Source organism: Sus scrofa, chromosome 6 (assembly GCF_054392235.1).
Source record: "Sus scrofa isolate SSC_HxYL_T2T_F1_AM1 chromosome 6, Sscrofa_HxYL_maternal_Yorkshire_Landrace_v2.0, whole genome shotgun sequence".
NCBI lineage: Eukaryota > Metazoa > Chordata > Mammalia > Artiodactyla > Suidae > Sus > Sus scrofa.
Window position 1 is genome coordinate 76,322,749 of NC_139388.1, and position 16,411 is coordinate 76,339,159.

Here is a 16,411-nt window from a genome sequence, read left to right on the forward strand (position 1 = left end):
TGCTCAGTACTGAAGACCTGCACCGCCTTCACCCCAGATGCTTTCAAGCCTGCATTTACACACTTCTAATGGGTGGGGGCAGGGAAGAGAATAAGTAACCTGACCCTGGAAGCCAAGAACCCCAGCAGAGCCTTTCTCTAAAGCAGTCTTCGGAAATCCGCCTCAGAATCCCCGGGGAGCCCATTAAATCCCTGGAACCTGGACTTCCCTGACCTACCGGATCAGTCAGAGTGCAGAGCAGAGCACTGGCCCTTTAACAAGCTCCCAGGGACCCTGATGCCTAAGAAAGTGTGGGAATTGCAACCACCATGGTTTGGACTTTCCCAGAGAAAGTCTCCACTTCACAAAATTGCAATGCTTAACCTAAAGGAATGGATGATTTATTTCAGAAATGGATGCACCTGGCAGAACGTTTTGGTCATAGCAACCCTTCTCAAGACCTGGGGACCCTGCCCCCGTCATGTAGGAACCAGCTGAGCAGCTCCCCGTCTTGTAGAAAAGTGTCCCCTGGCTCCTTGAGATTTAATTACTGTAGATGCTTTGAAAACTGGTGGAAACTGCCCCTCCCTGGAGGCTGCTCAATGCAGCATTTTCATTGGTAACAGAAAGTGGCGCTCTTAAGGGGGCAGTTCCTTGAAAAGGGTCCCTTAGGACTGGGGTCTAGTGTGGAGAAGCTCAGAGCCCAGCTACTCCTATGGGATGACCTCCAAGGCACAGGGTGGGTGACATGGGGGCTCGTGCCAGGCATTCCTTCCATGGGTCCTAAGCCCCAGCCCCCACCCCTATACCAAGATGACACAGTGCAAGCCACCCACAGGCCTCCTGCCACACAGAGCTAAAGACCTTCAGAGAAACCTTGGTGGACAGACACCCCAGCACTCCTATTTTTTCCAGTGGGGAAACTGAGATCCCAACATCCTGGTTCAACCCTGGGGTCGCCCTTGTCAACTAGAAACTGGATAAAAATGCCTAAGTGCAGGGCTTTGGATTCAGAGCCAGCCATAAACGGAGGAAGGGGGGCTAGGAGACAGATGAGGAGGGATCGCGCTGGTCTGACCCCAACCCCCAGAAGGCCTCCATGTCATTTGTGAAAGGAACAGTCTGGACAGATGTTCCTAAACTTCTGACGGCCTTGGTTTTCATGGGGACCAAGAAGCTGGGGATGGGGCAGAGGCAGGGGGCTGAATCAGTTTGGGGCCATAGGGGAGCTCTGGGAAAAGTTATCTGTCATTTCCATCCAGCCGGCATCTGGTTTTTCATATCTTAATCACATCAGCGTGATGGATGGTCAAGGGACTGAGATTACATTATGGGATTAATTTATTACATTTTTGCGTAGCCATTTGCTGGGAGACTGGTTTTCAAAGTTATTTGCATATTCCTCACCACAAGGATAATGTGTAGGAGGGCACGCGGGAGGGAAGGATGGATGTTTAGGATGAGAGAGAGCTTATTTGCCAACTGAAGCAGCCTCCTAAGAGTCTGCCATGGGCTGGAGAGAAAATCACTCCCTAGAGACATTTAAATTGAAACTAAGAGAAGGTGAGATGCAAGCAAGGTTGGCAAAGACTAAGGCCTGCCTGGATGAAAGAGGATTCCCGGTCTTCACTGAACAACACGCACCGAGTGGACAGGATCGAACAGCAAGCAGTGAAGTGGCCTGATCCTTCCTGATCCCTCCCCAGACGCTTCCAAAGTCGTACCATTCCCACCAGGCTGGTCACCCGACATATCTTCCATCTCATCCCTGCCTAAGGTTCCCAGGACACCAGACACAGGGAGAGAGGAGGAGCCTGAGTCTGCCACACATAGCCAGGTGACAATCCCACTGATACCATGATGCTCAGGGGCCCTTTAGGACACCCCCTGAGCAGAGACCCAGCCTCATTCATTCCCTCAGTCCAGCACCTCACCAGTGCCTCGTCAAATCCAGGTTCTGAACGAATATGGGTTTTTTTGTTGCTGCTTTAAAAAGATATTTATTTATTTTGTTTTTTATGGCTGCACCTGCGGCACATGGAAGTTCCCAGGCTAGGGTTCAAATCTGAGCTACAGCTGCCAGCCTACACCACAGCTACAGCAACGTGGGAGCTGAGCCGTGTCTTCGACCTATGCCACGGCTCACGGCAACACTGGATTCTTAACCCACTGAGCAAGGCCAAGGATGGAACCTGCATCCTCATGGATATTAGTCAGATTCTTAACTCACTGAGCCACAACAGGAACTCCTGAACAAATGTGTGTTCAATGAGCAAAAGAAAGAATGAAAGGTGAACAGTGGCTCACTGCCCGCTGCCTGACATGAATCCTAATTTAATCCTGATTAAGAGCAGACCTCTGATTTCAGTGCTTGGGCTAGAGGCGGTGGTATGTAGAGAAGAGCTGCTTTCTCTTTTTTTTTTTTGTCTTTTGTCTTTTTTGTTGTTGTTTTGTTGTTGTTGTTGTTGTTGCTATTTCTTGGGCCACTCCCACGGCATATGGAGGTTACCAGGCTAGGGGTTGAATCGGAGCTGTAGCCACCGGCCTACGCCAGAGCCACAGCAACGCGGGATCCGAGCTGCGTCTGCAACCTACACCACAGCTCACGGCAACGCCAGATCGTTAACCCACTGAGCAAGGGCAGGGACCGAACCCGCAACCTCATGGTTCCTAGTCGGATTCGTTAACCACTGCGCCACGACGGGAACTCCAGAAGAGCTGCTTTCAAAAACCAATTCCCACGGAGTTCCCGTCGTGGCTCAGTGGTTAACGAATCTGACTAGGAATGGCGAGGTTGCGGGTTCGATCCCTGGCCTTGCTCAGTGGGTTAAGGATCCGGCGTTGCTGTGAACTGTGCTGTAGGTTGCAGATGCAGCTCAGATCCCACGTTGCTGTGGCTGTGGTGTAGGCCGGCGGCTACAGCTCCGACTGGACCCCTAGCCTGGGAACCTCCATATGCCGCAGGAGTAGCCCTAGAAATGGCAAAAAGAAAAAAAACAAAAAAACAAATTCCCACTCTGAACCTCATCTGTAAAATGGGATCATGGTAGCACCAATTCCATAGAGTTGAGCAAGGAGTGAATGGGATGACATTTGTAAACAGTTCGAGTGCACCATGCATAATAATTAGGCACATAAGTGCCTAATTAATGGCTATTGTGACAATGATACTAAGATCCACACACACACTATCTAATCCCCTAGAGCAGACACTCTAGACCAGCCATCAGGCCTTTCAAAACCTCACCCAAAACATCCGTAGCCATGCCCCTCTCACCGTTCTATTGCCCAAAGCAGCTGGCAGCCCCTAAGATGCCCTAAAGGAGGACATGCATCCTCATGACACAAGATTCCTAACGACAAGGGGCTTCAGCTGAAGATAGGTCCTTTCCCACCCCCCATCAGGCCTTCTGCTGTGAGGCCTCACCTGCACAGCTGCCCCATATCCTGGGGGCCACTGCTGGCCTCGGACCCAAGCCAGAGCCCTCACCTTAGGCCAGTATCACTGGGCGGCTTCTAAGACTTAAGCCAGGGCACAGCCCCCATGCCATTCCCTCCCCAGCGCTCCGCTCACTTGCCAGTGTCACTGACCCCATGTTGGTCGGGGGGACCTCACACATCATCTCTTCTTAAACTTTGAACCTATACCCAGAGGAATGCACAGAGATACTAAATGTTTCCTACAATTTTAAGCGTTGCTGAGCCCTCTGAAGTCATCCTGGACCACAGGGTAAGAACCCTTGATCCAGCTCAACTGCTACTTTTTAAAAATAACTGATTTATTGAGATAAAATTCACAAACCATAAAGTTCAGCCCCTTAAAGCGTGCAATTCGGTGGGTTTTAGTATAGTCACAAAGTTGTGCATCAATCACCACTAATTCCAGAACATTTTCACCACTCCAGAAAGAAACACACACCTGACCCCATACCCTGGCCCTGCACATGTGAGCAGCCACGTCCCCAAGTCCCCGGCCTCCCTGCCTGCAGCCACCACCAGTCTACTCCCTGTCTCGATGGACGTACCTATTCTGAACATTTCATATAACTCCTACAATGTGTGGCCTTTTATGTCAGGTTTGTTTCACTTAGCATACTGCTTTTTTTTTTTTTTTTTTTTTTTTTGTCTTTCTGTCTTTTCTAATGCCGCACTCACGGCATATGGAGGTTCCCAGGCTAGGGGTCTAATTGGAGTTATAGCCCCCGGCCTACACCACAGCCACAGCAACGCCAGATCCAAGCCGCTTCTGCAACCTACACCACAGCTCACAGCAACGCCAGTTCCTTAACCCACTGAGCAAGGCCAGGGATTGAACCCACCTCCTCATGGTTCCTTGTCGGATTCATTAACCACTGAGCCATGACGGGAACTCCAACATACTGTTTTCAAGATCCATCCCGATTATGGCATGCATTGGTATTTCTTCCTTTTCGTGGTCAAATAATATTCCATTGCATAACTATGCCACATTTCATTTAACCACTCATCAGGTGATGGATATTTAGGGTGTTTCCCCTTTGGCCATTCAACCAAGGGGACACTGAGGCCCAAAATGACCCTAACCTGGTTGGGACAGGAGTCCAGGTCTCTCCTAACATCCGCCATTCCCCTCAGCATCACTCTGGGAGCACACAGAGAACAGAGAGTCCAAACATGACGAAAGATCACCCCACTGGGGAGGTGTCGTCATAGCAGCGCTGGAACCAGAGGATCCAATAATTTGCTTTTGGTTCAGTGAGCGCCAGGCCACAATTTCATCCTTGACAAGGAGAATCAGGTCCCCTGTCTCCCTGCCGGGCCCAAGCCACCATCACCTTTCTCTGCCGCAGTTCCTAGCTGGTCTCCCTGCTTCTGTCCACGTCCCACTGCAATCTATTCTCAACTTTGGGAATTAGAGTGAATTTGTTAAAACCTAGGTCCAGTCATGTCTCTGCTCTGCTCATAACCCCGTCCATCCTGGTGCCCACCAGGCTGGTAATATTATAATAACAACAGCAGCTCATTTTTCTAGAGCATAGCCTGTGGGACCGGCACCTTAGAAATATTATCTCCTTACGCAGACCATTGCACTTAATCCTTGCACCCTGAGAGTTAGGGATAATGGTGAGCTCAGAAAGGTTGGGCCACTTGCCCGAAGGGAGGGGCAAGGGCATCAGAAGAGAGGCCCAGGCTTCTCGCCTGACGACAGAGCAGAGCTCTTAAACCTCTGAGCCATAATTTGCCACACTCTGGAGAAAGAAGAAAACAGTCGAAATGGAAGCCGCTAAGCCAGCTCTGGGGAGGACTGCTGCTTCCCGGGCGCCCGCCCCACCGCTCTTTGATCTTTGCGCCGCCCCTGGCCCCACTGACCCCGCCATGAGTTACGGGGGCCGCGGGACCCATAACACAGCATTCCGGGACTCCCAGGGTCGGCAGGACGCGGCACCCTGAGCGGTGATGGATGAGCGGGCCGAGCTCTGGCTTTGTCCCGGCTGGGCCAGGTTGGGGAACATCAGACCGCTTTTGGACGGGGCGTGGCGAGAGGCGGAGTGAGTGAGTGTGTGTGTGTGTGTGTGTGTGTGTGTGCGCGCGCGCGAGCGTTCCGTAGAGGGATTTTTTTTTCCCCTCCCTTCCCAGGATGTGTGAGTGGAAAGGAGACACTAGTACGGCCGTCAGTGCTCCCGAGTTGCACCTGGTAGCGCTCTGAAGACCCCTGTACCCCCACATCGAAGAGCGACCCCTCCCAGGGCCCCGCCCCCCACTGCGCACACTTTCCGAGGCTACAAAGGCCCGGTGGTGCCCCGTTCCGCCTCCCTCACACCAGGCATTTCTTCCGTCCCATTTGACAGCCAAGGCGGAATAATCCTTTTGGGAAACTGCCGGCCCCTGCCCGGCCAGACGCGGCCGCAGCTGAACGATCAGTTCCGATCCATTGTTGGGGTCCGCCAGGGACCCCCTGCCGTGGCCCTTTGTCGCCCGTTCCCGGCGGGGCCACTCCAGATGCGCCACCGCTGCCCGCGCCCCGCCCGTCCCACGCGCCCCGGGCCGCGTCGAGGCGGCTCTTACGCACCGGGAGGAGTGGGCCCGCCTCTCTCGGTGCCCGCACGGCCGCTCGACTGCGCCCGCCTTTGTCTACCTTCTTTGTCTGCCCCGCGCCCTCGCGGCGGCGGCGGCTAGGCCTCTGGGGAGTCGGCCCGGAACGCCGAGCGCAGCTGGCGAGGGCGCGCGGGCCGGGAGCGCGCTGGGCCGGGCCCGGCCCGGGGCTGGCCCTCGGCCGGGGGCAGCGGAGTCCGCTCCCCGCCACCCCTCCCTAGTCCCCTCCTCATGCTCCCGCCCCCTTCCTCCCGCCCACCCCCTCCCCCTTCCTCCCAGCCCCGCTCAGCCTGGGCACATCCTCCTGCCTCCCGCGCACCTCTCCGCGCGGTCCCCGCTTCACAGCTCGGCCCTCGGCTGCGCTCGGCTCCCGCAGGCGCTCGGCCCCTCGCCCCTCGGCGTCCGCCCCGCCGGCCGGACAGGTAAGGCATGGCCTTGGCCCGCCCCTGGCCCCGCCCTCCCGCCTCACCTGGCGGCGCGCCTGGACAAAGGTGGGCTACCTGGCGCGCTCAGGGGCGGGGCACGCCGGGGACTGAGGCTGGAGGTGAGGATGCTGCTTTCTTCCCTGCCCTGCGGACCCTTGGACCCGTCGGTCCGTCCGTCCGCGCCTCGGCTCCTCGCCGCGCCTCCCCCTTGCTCCTGGCTCCGCTCCTGGCCTCTTCGTCCGCCCGCCTTCCGCCGGACGCTCACTTTTCCACGTTCTGACACTGCCTCGCGCGCGCCCTCGCTGCCCTCTCTCGGACGCGGTTCTCGCCCACTCTCCTCGGCATTAGCCTGCTCCCTCTGGGACATGGTCTCTCTTTGTCTCTCTGTCTCTGAGTCTCCGGGGGGTCTCTCGGACCGGGGACCCGTCTGCCATCGTTTGAAGAAGCTTCGAAGACTCGCTGAGCCCCGAGCAAAGCTGGCAGGAGTGCCTTCTGCTCCTTTCCAGCCTGCCCAGGAGGTTAGGGTGTATTGCGGGGGGAGGAAGGTTCTAGGTTCGCCTCCCCCCACCCCCGCCCCCGGCCAGTGATGCTGGTGGCCTCGCGCCCTCCCATTCCCGGCCAGTTCTGAGCCCTAGTAACCCCGACGGCGGCGCTGGGCTCACTCTTCTGGCCCCGGCTCAGCCTCTCCCTCCCCATTGCCGGCTTTTCTCCAACCGCTGCACCGCGGTCTCAGACGCCTGCGAGAGCCGAGGTTTGAGACGTGAGGTCTCTTGGGTTTCCCGCCAAGTCTTCTTGCCTTCCTCCACCGGATGCTCCCTCGGCCCTCGCCTCGGTCTGATCCTTCTTGCCCAGCGCACTTCTCCCTGCTGCCCACCTCCCAGCCTGACAGCATGCAAGAAGTGTCTCAGGACTGGTTCAGTACCATCCCTCTGGGGTCAGGCGGACGGTGGTTCTGGGGGCGATCTTGGACAAAGGAACGCACTTCTCTGAGCCTCAGTGTCCCCTTCATAAAACGGAGCTAATTGCACCTACCTAGAAGGATGTGTGTGGAAACAGTGAAAAAAGCATATCGGATGCCAGCCGGTCACACACTTGGTGGCCATGAGGGATTCTGTAGTCCCTGGGTGGGGTGGGGATGGGGTTTCCACAGGAAGGGGGCAACTGACCAAAAATCCAAAGCTTAGAGACACTGCAGAGAAACGCGACTGTGGCCCCTGCCTGGATCACAGTCACCTCCCCCTACACACTCTGACGGGCTCTTCTCTCTCTCTCTCTCCTCCCCTCTGTCTGTCCTACAGTCAGAGCTTAAAAATCAGAGTGGAACGGGTCTCCAATTTCAAACTGAGATCAATGTGGCTGTGTCAATGTTGCCAGCAGCTGGTCATTTATCATGAGGCATCCACGTGACTCATTCCCAATTCTGCATCTCTGTCTTGCACCCATTTCTTTTTCACCAGCCATCTCCTTCCCTCTGAGGAGGGGGATTGTCTTGCTGGACCCGGCACCTGCTGTGTAGTCACCCAAACCCTCTGATCATCATCTATGTCATATCACCCCAGGGGTCTGGCAGTGATGGGGGCTTAGTGGCATAATGAGGACAACTTTGGAAGAGGGACGTCTCCCGGCTGGCAAGTTCTGGGCTCCCCTGGCTGAGGTTTTTTTTTCTTTTTTTTTTTTCCATCCACAGCCAGGGCTGGCAACTAGAGCCTTTCTCTTTCAAGGGGGGAAAATGGAACTAGGGACACACACACACACACACACACACACACCGGCCAGACTCCTGCTCGTCATCCTTCCTGCACCTTCTCTGCCCTCCTCCTCACTGTTCAATCCACCCCCCTCCCCATCCCTAAACCCATTAAATTAACTACCCTGCCTCCCTCCCACCAGACCCCCATCCACGTCTTGGGTTTCAGCCATGACGGAGGACTGATCATCCCCACACCCTGACTGCCTCCGAGCTTAGAGCTCTTCCCTCTGTCTGAAATGTCTCCCCTTACAGGCCAAGGTCAGATGGCTCCTCCTGCAGGAAGCACCCCCCGCACCCCAACTCCTCCTTGCCTCCCAGTCTTATGGTCAGCACTTCCCTGGGTGGAGCTGTGGTCCCAGTGCCTGAGACACAGCAGGTGCTCTGTCCATATTTGTCCTAATGAGCAGAATCCATGGCCAAGGGAGCAGGCATGAACTGAAAATTGCAAGTCACAGGTTATCGCTGGGTTCCACTGTGTCCTGCTGGCTAGGCCAGGGATGGAGTTGGTCCTAGAGCAAAGGACCGTAGCTGGGAAGGTTGGGGGTGGGTTGCCAAGCCTCTTGGGAAGTCCTTGTGGTACTGGCGGCTCGGCATGCCTCCAGAAGAAGAGACCATCTCTGTGTCTGATTATAGCAGAGGAAACAGACTAGACAAGGCAGCAACTGCCCACGTGCAGCAGACTAGCTTAACAGCTAAGCAACCTGGACGTTCGCTTGTCTCAGCCGGAAACGTGGCAGAGCAGGGGTTTTGCACCATGACCTCTTTGACTCTACAGCTTGGGAAGAACAGGAGCTGGGCGCGTTCCCGGGGTGGGGAGGAGCCATAGAACACCCTTATTCTGGCCCATCCAGGTGAGATCTGCTTCTCTGGCTGCTCCAGGCTCTCTGCTTGTCCTCCCCAGCCCTTCCTTCCGAGTGGGCCCCTGTGGCCAGTGGAGCACAGGCCTCCCCAGGAAGGACAGGGGAGGGCAGCCGAACCCTTGCCACTAGAGCAAGTCGTGGCATTAACCATCCGGTACACACCCCTGGATGGGTGTGGGGGTAAGAGTGACAAGGATCCTCCTAGAATCCAGAGCAGATGCAATAAAGTCATTGCAGAACCTAAGTTTTTCAGCATCCCCTCTGTGCCAGGCTCCAGGTTCAGGCCCCCGCATCTCCAACAGTCATAGCATCAGCACTGGTATTAGTTACTCAGTTAGCATGAGGCACAGTCGAAGATCCTGCTCTTGGAGTCAGGTGGCCACGGGTTCAAATCCCAGCTCTACCACTCTCCCGTGTGACCTTGAGCAAATGCTGCAAATCTTTGTCTCAATGTTGAGCCATTATTACTATTATTATTACTTTTAAACTACTGTCCACTTCAAAGGGCTAAATTTGATCATACATATAAAGCTCTAGGCTTAGAATAGTCGATGCCCAATAAATGATACCCAAATATTGGTTTTTCAGATGTGGGGTGGAAGCCCAGAGAGGTTAATTGACTTGCCCAGGGTCACACAGCTATTAAATCCTGGAGCCAGTATTCACACCCAGGCTTGTCTGACTCCAGGTGGCTTTCTAGTCCGCACTGGCCTCTGCCAGAACTGACAGCAGGTATCTTGTCGCTTGATGATTAAGTGATGGGTTCCATAAATCAGTAAGTGGTGTTAAATTGTCTGGGAACCAAGATAATGAAGTTTGGGGAAAAGGGGGGCCAGGAGGCTGGCTTAGGAGAGGAGGAGGGGTGATGAGTACCTGTCACGTGGCAGGAGTTAGGACTCCACCCCCCCCTCTTCTCCAAACAGCCCCGCTACACAGGTTTTTTTGAGGTGTGAGGCCTTGAGAGGGTGGGAATTCCCAAAGCGGCTGCTGGAAAAAATAAAAGCAGATGGGGCTGCCCCACTGGGGAAGCCAAACCTCATTTGCCAAGACAATGGTCCCCTCCAGGCTGGCCTGGGCCTGTGCTGACCCGCCCCACGGAAGTCATTGATCACCCCACCTCGGACTGAGGATGCGGCCACCTGCGCCTGTCCCCCTGTGCACACAGGCACACGTGCATACATGCTTCCAGAAACTCACCCCCAACCCCCACTCCCGCTCTTTCCTCTCCTCATAATAATAGCTCCTGTTTTACACCCTGACTGGGTACCACTCCCTTTGATAGCTCTGTCTCCTCTCATTCTCACAACCACCACCATTTCACAGGAGATGAAACCGAGGCTCAGAGAGGTTAAATGACTTGCCTACGGTCACACAGCTCTTTCCGCTCTGCCTTCCTATGGCTCAGCTTAATGGGCTTGAGCTGGCATCTGTGTGCTTGAATCAGTCCTAATTATGTCTGGATCTCAACCTTTCATTAGGCCTGTGGCCTCCCTACCCCATCAGAGTGGGGACACCTAGCACACAAGGACTGTGTCTTTGCCCACAGATTAGAAGCGCCCTCCAGGAGTTCCCGCTGTGGCTCAGTGGGGTAAGAATCTGGCCAATGGGAGTTCCCCTTGTAGTGCAGCAATAACAAATCTGACTGGTATCCATGAGGATGCAGTTTCAATCCCTGGCCTCAGTGGCTTAAGGATCCAGCATTGCTATGAGTTGTGGTGCAGTTTGCAGACGTGGCTCGGATCCCGTGTTGCTGTGGCTGTGGTGCAGGGTGGCAGCTACAGCTCTGATTTGACCCCTAGCCTGCAAACTTCCATATGGCACACGTGTGGCCCTGAAAAGCAAAAAAAAAAAAAAAAAAAAAAAATTCCCCTGGAGATGTTTTTTGGCCTCTTGGGGGGTAGAGGTCTCTTCCAGTCCAAGTTCAGCAGAAGGCTTCAAGTTTCTTACAAGCTAGAGAGGGCTAAGATATTTCCATGTGGAGGGTCACTTCAAGACCTGAGCTGTGGCCAAGGGACTGGCAGGAATCAAGACCCCTCCCGTATAGCCCCCCAACCCCCAGCACTGTGCACCCCTTTATGAAGAGCCCTTGAAAGCTAGAAGGGCTCCAGTCATTCCAAAGACCCCTGTGTGGGTCTCAGAGTGCCCAGCGGCTCGGTGGGTTAGCCTCTCCTCTGTGCTAAGGGTCAGTCACAGTTGGAGAGGTGGCCAGAGCAAGGCAGGACTCCTCCAAAAGCCAGTGAGGAGTTCCTGTCATGGTGCAATTATTAACGAATCCAGCTAGGAACCATGATGTGGCAGGTTCGATCCCTGGCCTTGCTCAGTGGGTTAAGGATCCGGCGCTGCCGTGAGCTGTGGTGTAGACTGGCGGCTACAACTCTGATTAGACCCCTAGCCTGGGAACTTCCATATGCTGTGGGTGCAGCCCTAGAAAAAGACAAAAACAAACAAACAAACAAACAAAAGCCAATGAGAGGGAGGGCTGGCCCGGGAATGGGCTTGCTGTCATCACACGTTGTTGTTCTTTTTTGGGGCTTTTAACATTCACAGGTATGTCCTCTGAATTCATGTTGCCTCAAGAGCTGTCCCTGGTCCCCAGGGGCTCAGTCTAGAACCTGGAAGCTATGGTCTGTCGTCTTTCCCCTCAGGGGGCTGACAGTTGGATAGACAGACAGATGAAAGGGTTGTCACAGTGGATCATAAATTCCCAGGCTTCCTAGGCAGACAGGAGCCTCGAGACCATTGAACCTACCCCAGGGACCCAGTGGTCTTCCTCTACACCCCCCAGCTACTTTCTCTGAGAGTGCAAATCATTTCCCATGATATCTTATCCAGAGTCCCAATACTTAAAACCAATAAAGGCAGCGTTTTATGAGCAAGGTGACGCCCCACCACCCACCAGTACTCTCTTCCCCAAATCAAAATTTTCTCCATCTCATGCAGATACAATTCAAGCCCTATTTGCCAAGAGATGCTCTTCAGCGCCTCCTCCATGGAGATGCTGCTGGACCACTGTTAGGCCCCCAATTTACCGTGTCGCCTATTTTAAAGTAAATCAATGAGAAAAATGAAAGAAACTGTCCTCAGTTATATAGAAGAATGCAATGGGTATTGGTTGCATGTGTTGATATAGGACCAAATCTCTAACATGCTTTGGTCATTCGTGTGCAGAAAATCCTACCGTATGTAAATAATTAATTGCAAATGGCAACAGTGCTTTCATTTGTTTTGGGGTTTGGTGGGGTTTTATTGGCCGTGCCCAAAGCACATGGGGCAAGGGATCGAACCCAAGTCATGACAGTGACAACACTTGATCCTTACCCCGCTGTACCACCAGGGAACTCCTGGCAACAGTTCTTTAGAAATGGCTCACCTTGCATCCCTGGAACACTCTTCAGTGAACCAGGGAAGCCCAGGTTATGGCGGGATGGTACCCGAGTTAAAAGTGGGTAGAGAATGCATTTGAGAGCATCTGCTGTTTTCACTACAGTTTTCTTTCGAAATAGTTTGGAAAAATTTTTTTTTAAAAAAAAATGAGGTTAGACTCAGATGCTGAAAGAACTTCTGAAATGTTTCTACCAAACTAGTGGCTTTAATGTGTTACTTTCACACACAGGAAGAGACCCTGGGTCAGGGAGCTGGGTTAACAGCCAAGTTCTCTCAGTGGGTGGTTGTCTGGCTCACAGCCTGGGCTGAGCATCATAATCCCTCGGCTCCATTAGAGCATCACTGGTACCCTGGTCCAGGATTCCCATTGGACCCCACTTGGCCTGCCCTGCTCCCACCTGTCCCCTCCCTGTCCCCTTTTCTCCCCCAAACCCATTAGGCAGCAGGTGAACCTATCCGAAAAGAAGGAATTCAAGCCCTACAACTGTCCTGGGATGCCCAGTGGTGGCCACACTCTACAGTTGTCTGCCAGGCGGGTGGGCAGCAGCCCCCAGTCTCCTGGCCTCCAAATGCCAAGCTCTTGAAGGGAAGGGGGAGGGGGTGGGGACTCAGGAATCAAAGCGGGCTCTGGGCTCCGTTAACGGCCTTCATTTGCATGTGACACTGCCTCCCAGCAGGCTTCTGGATGGAGACCGCTCTGGCAGTTCAACTCTGCACAGTACGGGGACAGGATAAGGGCATGAGACAGGTCCTTTTTCTATCCTTTGTCAGTTTCCTCTTCCCAGCTGCCAGTGCCCAGTCCCCCTCCTGGACCCCAACTGCACTCACAGCAATGGCAGGCAGGCCACCCCCGATGAAGCTCAGTGAACCGGGCGATGGGGTGCAAGGACTGTCCAGGTGCACTGGGTGCGGAGAGAACCCAGGCCTTGAGATGGGGCTTTGCCATTCACCAGTGATGTCACCATGTGTTTGTGGCTTACCTCCCTCCCGGGGCCTGGGTTTCCTCATTTTAAAAACATGGAGTTGAGTTCCCTCTATGGTACAATGGGGTCAGTGGTGTCTCTGTAGTCCTGGGACGCAAGTTCAATCCCCAGCCCTGGGGTAAGGATCCAGCATAGGTCACAACCATGGCTTGAATCTGATCCCTGGCCGGGGAACTCCATATGCCTCAGGGTGACCAAAAAAGAAAAAAAAATAAACATGGAGAAAAGCCTAATGGGTGCTGGGCAGTTGAGAGGATGCGCTAAGAAACGGGTGAAATAAGCTTGTAAGAGGCGGTGCTTTATTGCCACTCAGGGAGCAGCATCTCCTGTGATGACAAGTGCTCTGGCTTTTTTTGTTTGGTTGGTTGGGTTTTTTTAGGGCCGTACCCGTGGCATATGGAGGTTCCCAGGCTGGGGGAGTCCAATCGGAGCTACAGCTGCCAGCCTACACCACAGCCACAGCAACGCCGGATCCTTAACCCACTGAGCGAGGCCAGGGATTGAACCCACAACCTCATGGCTCCTAGTTGGCTTTGTTTCCACTGTGCCACAACAGGAACTCTAGGTTAGTTTTTAATGAGTCTCTATGAGATCTCTGTTGTAAGAGAGCCGTTTCTGGGTTGTGAAGATGCTATTGGCTCTCAGCTGCTCTTGTTCAGGGCGACTCCAGGCTCTTGAATGTCTCCCATCCTACAGGAGAATCAGACCCAGGCCCAGAAGAACAGGCTTTGGGCACAAACCATGGGCAGCACCACCCAGAGCTGATGGGGATGCGGGCGGTGGGGCGACACTGTCTGCCCCTTTCTCCTGGATGCTGGGTCTTTGTGAGGCAGCTTCCGACTGGCTGCCAGGACAGCAGAAATGGATCAGCGCCCTCACTGCTGTGGATCCTTGGCACTGCTTCCATAGCAGCCCACGTTTCCTGAGTGGTTCTTTGCCAGGCTGGCATCTTGATTGCTGGGCTGTGCCAAGATTCAAGTACAAATCCTGCCGGCTTGGAGAGAGGGCTCCATGTAGTAGTGTCCAGGGGTAAGAGGTGCCAGGATCCCAGGCCCTCACTCCAGCTCTTTCTCTCTGTCTCCCTCTCAAACACACACACACACTCTCACACACACACACACACACACACACACACACACACACACACACAGGGAATTTATTTATGATCTTCTGCTCACGTGTCAGTTTGGTTCCCTTCCAACCCATAGCTCTTAGTGCCAATTATTTGCTGGGTCCTGTGGATTTTATGGGAATAAGGGGGATGGGGGGCTGATTCTTCTGTCTAGTCAGGGACTTTAAAAAAGGCTGATTTGGGGAAGAAAAAAAAAGGTTTTCATTGTGGTTCATCAGGTTAAGAACTCATCTAGTATCCATGAAGATGTGGGTTTGATCCCTGGCCTCGCTCAGTGGGTTAAGGGTCTGGCATTGCCACGAGCTGTGGTGTAGGTCAGAGAATCGGCTCAGATCTTGTGTTGCCATGGCTGTGGTGTAGGCCGGCAGCTGCAGCTCCGATTAGACCCCTAACCCAGAAACGTCCATATGCCGCAGGTGTGGCCCTAAAAAGAAGGAAAAAAAGAAAGAAAGAAAGAAAGGCTGATTGCCACAGCAGGAAATGAGCTGAGCAAAGCTGTGTGGGGACCCCCCCCCCCCGCCCCGATCGGGAGTGCATCTCACTGGGGGGGCTGAAGAAGGCTTTCTGGCAGAGGGGACATTTGGGACGAGTCCCAGAAGGTGAGGAGCATTTCAACAGAGAGAGATGGGGGCGGGGTGAGGAGGAGAGGCTGTTCCAGGCAGAGGGAACAGCCTCTGCAAAAATCAAGAGACAAGAAAGACGGGTGTGTTCAAGGCCCAGGGATCCGTCTCCGCTGGCCATGAGGGGGAGGAAATAGAAGTCCAGGCTGCAGAGTTAGGTTGGGGCCACATTATACGAGATCTTGAGTGCCAGAGTGAGGAGTCCGGACTAACACCGGAAGGTGGTAGGAAGCCAGGGACAGTTTGGAGCAGGATCAGGGGAATCTGGCAGCAGCATGGGCTGGGTCTGGGGGCGGGGATGGTGCTGATAAGGTCTGGGGGGAGGGGTGGCCTTCAGCCTGCGCGCTGAAATCCCCCCTTCCTTGTGCAGGCGGGCTGCGTACATGATTTGTGGAGCACAATGGGTGGAAGGAAACAAAGATGACACTGAACTTGGGGTTCCTGGGTACACTGAACAGACCCAGCCGACAGACTTGATAACAAGGCTTCAGTGGGAAAGAGAGATGGGGAGGATGGGGTGTGTGTGGGTGGTCGTGGTGTGTTGGAGGGGTGGGCTGCACTTCGTTTCCTGGCTCTGCCAGGGAGGAGCTGTCCTTTGGGACTAGTGCTGAGGCTGGTCACCAGCTCAGAGGCTGGCTCCGAGTCCCTGATCGGCCTCATGTGTGTCCACAGGCACAGCAAGCTGCCCATCCACGCTGTGGGTCAGCCCACCCCTCCCCCCTCTGCCACACCTCTTCTGGTCCCTCGCCTGCACTTTTGGGGTGTCCTGCCTTGCTCCTCTGTAGCCTCACGTTGGAGGGGCTCCATTCACTGGTCCACATCCCCAAGGTTCCCTGTCGATGGAGGGGCCCTGTGGGCTTCCCCCAGGCTCTCGACATGCTGTTCCTGCAGGACAGAAGAGTGGGCCTGGCTTGGGGACAGCATCCAGCACAGACTTAGCCTTTCTCGGTCACAGAGAAGAGGAAGGCGTCTGGTAAGACAGCCTGGCATCTGCCTCAGGCCTGGCAGTAGAGTTTGAGGGTCCCTGGGAGCAAAACAATGCTTGACTGACAGGCCTTTCAAGCGGCCCCTCCTCCCCCCACCTGACGGCGGAGCACCAGCTTCCAGGGGGCTTCATTACAGAAAGGCTGGTGGGGCAGTGGCAGCCAGGGCCCCGGCCTTCCAGGGGACCAGGACATGCCAGGCTGGGATGAAGGAACGGCAGGA

The 16,411-nt window shown here is 54.5% G+C and overlaps 2 protein-coding genes across 6 annotated transcripts in view; one reads left to right on the forward strand and one right to left on the reverse strand.

Annotated features, from left to right (window-relative positions):
- MAD2L2 (mitotic arrest deficient 2 like 2) overlaps positions 1-6,681 on the reverse strand; it is a 13,431-nt gene extending 6,750 nt beyond the window's left edge. For 2 of the 5 annotated variants that reach the window (XM_084962783.1, XM_084962789.1), the window contains exon 1: positions 6,521-6,681. The gene's annotated coding sequence lies outside the window, so the exon portion shown is untranslated. Of the gene's footprint in view, positions 1-6,028; positions 6,289-6,370; positions 6,447-6,520 lie in introns of those variants that run through there. The other 3 variants (XM_084962782.1, XM_084962787.1, XM_084962784.1) reach the window with 2 other exon arrangements.
- DRAXIN (dorsal inhibitory axon guidance protein) overlaps positions 6,356-16,411 on the forward strand; it is a 27,948-nt gene continuing 17,892 nt past the window's right edge. The window contains exon 1 of the mRNA XM_021095333.2: positions 6,356-6,473. The gene's annotated coding sequence lies outside the window, so the exon portion shown is untranslated. The remainder of the gene's footprint in view (positions 6,474-16,411) is intronic.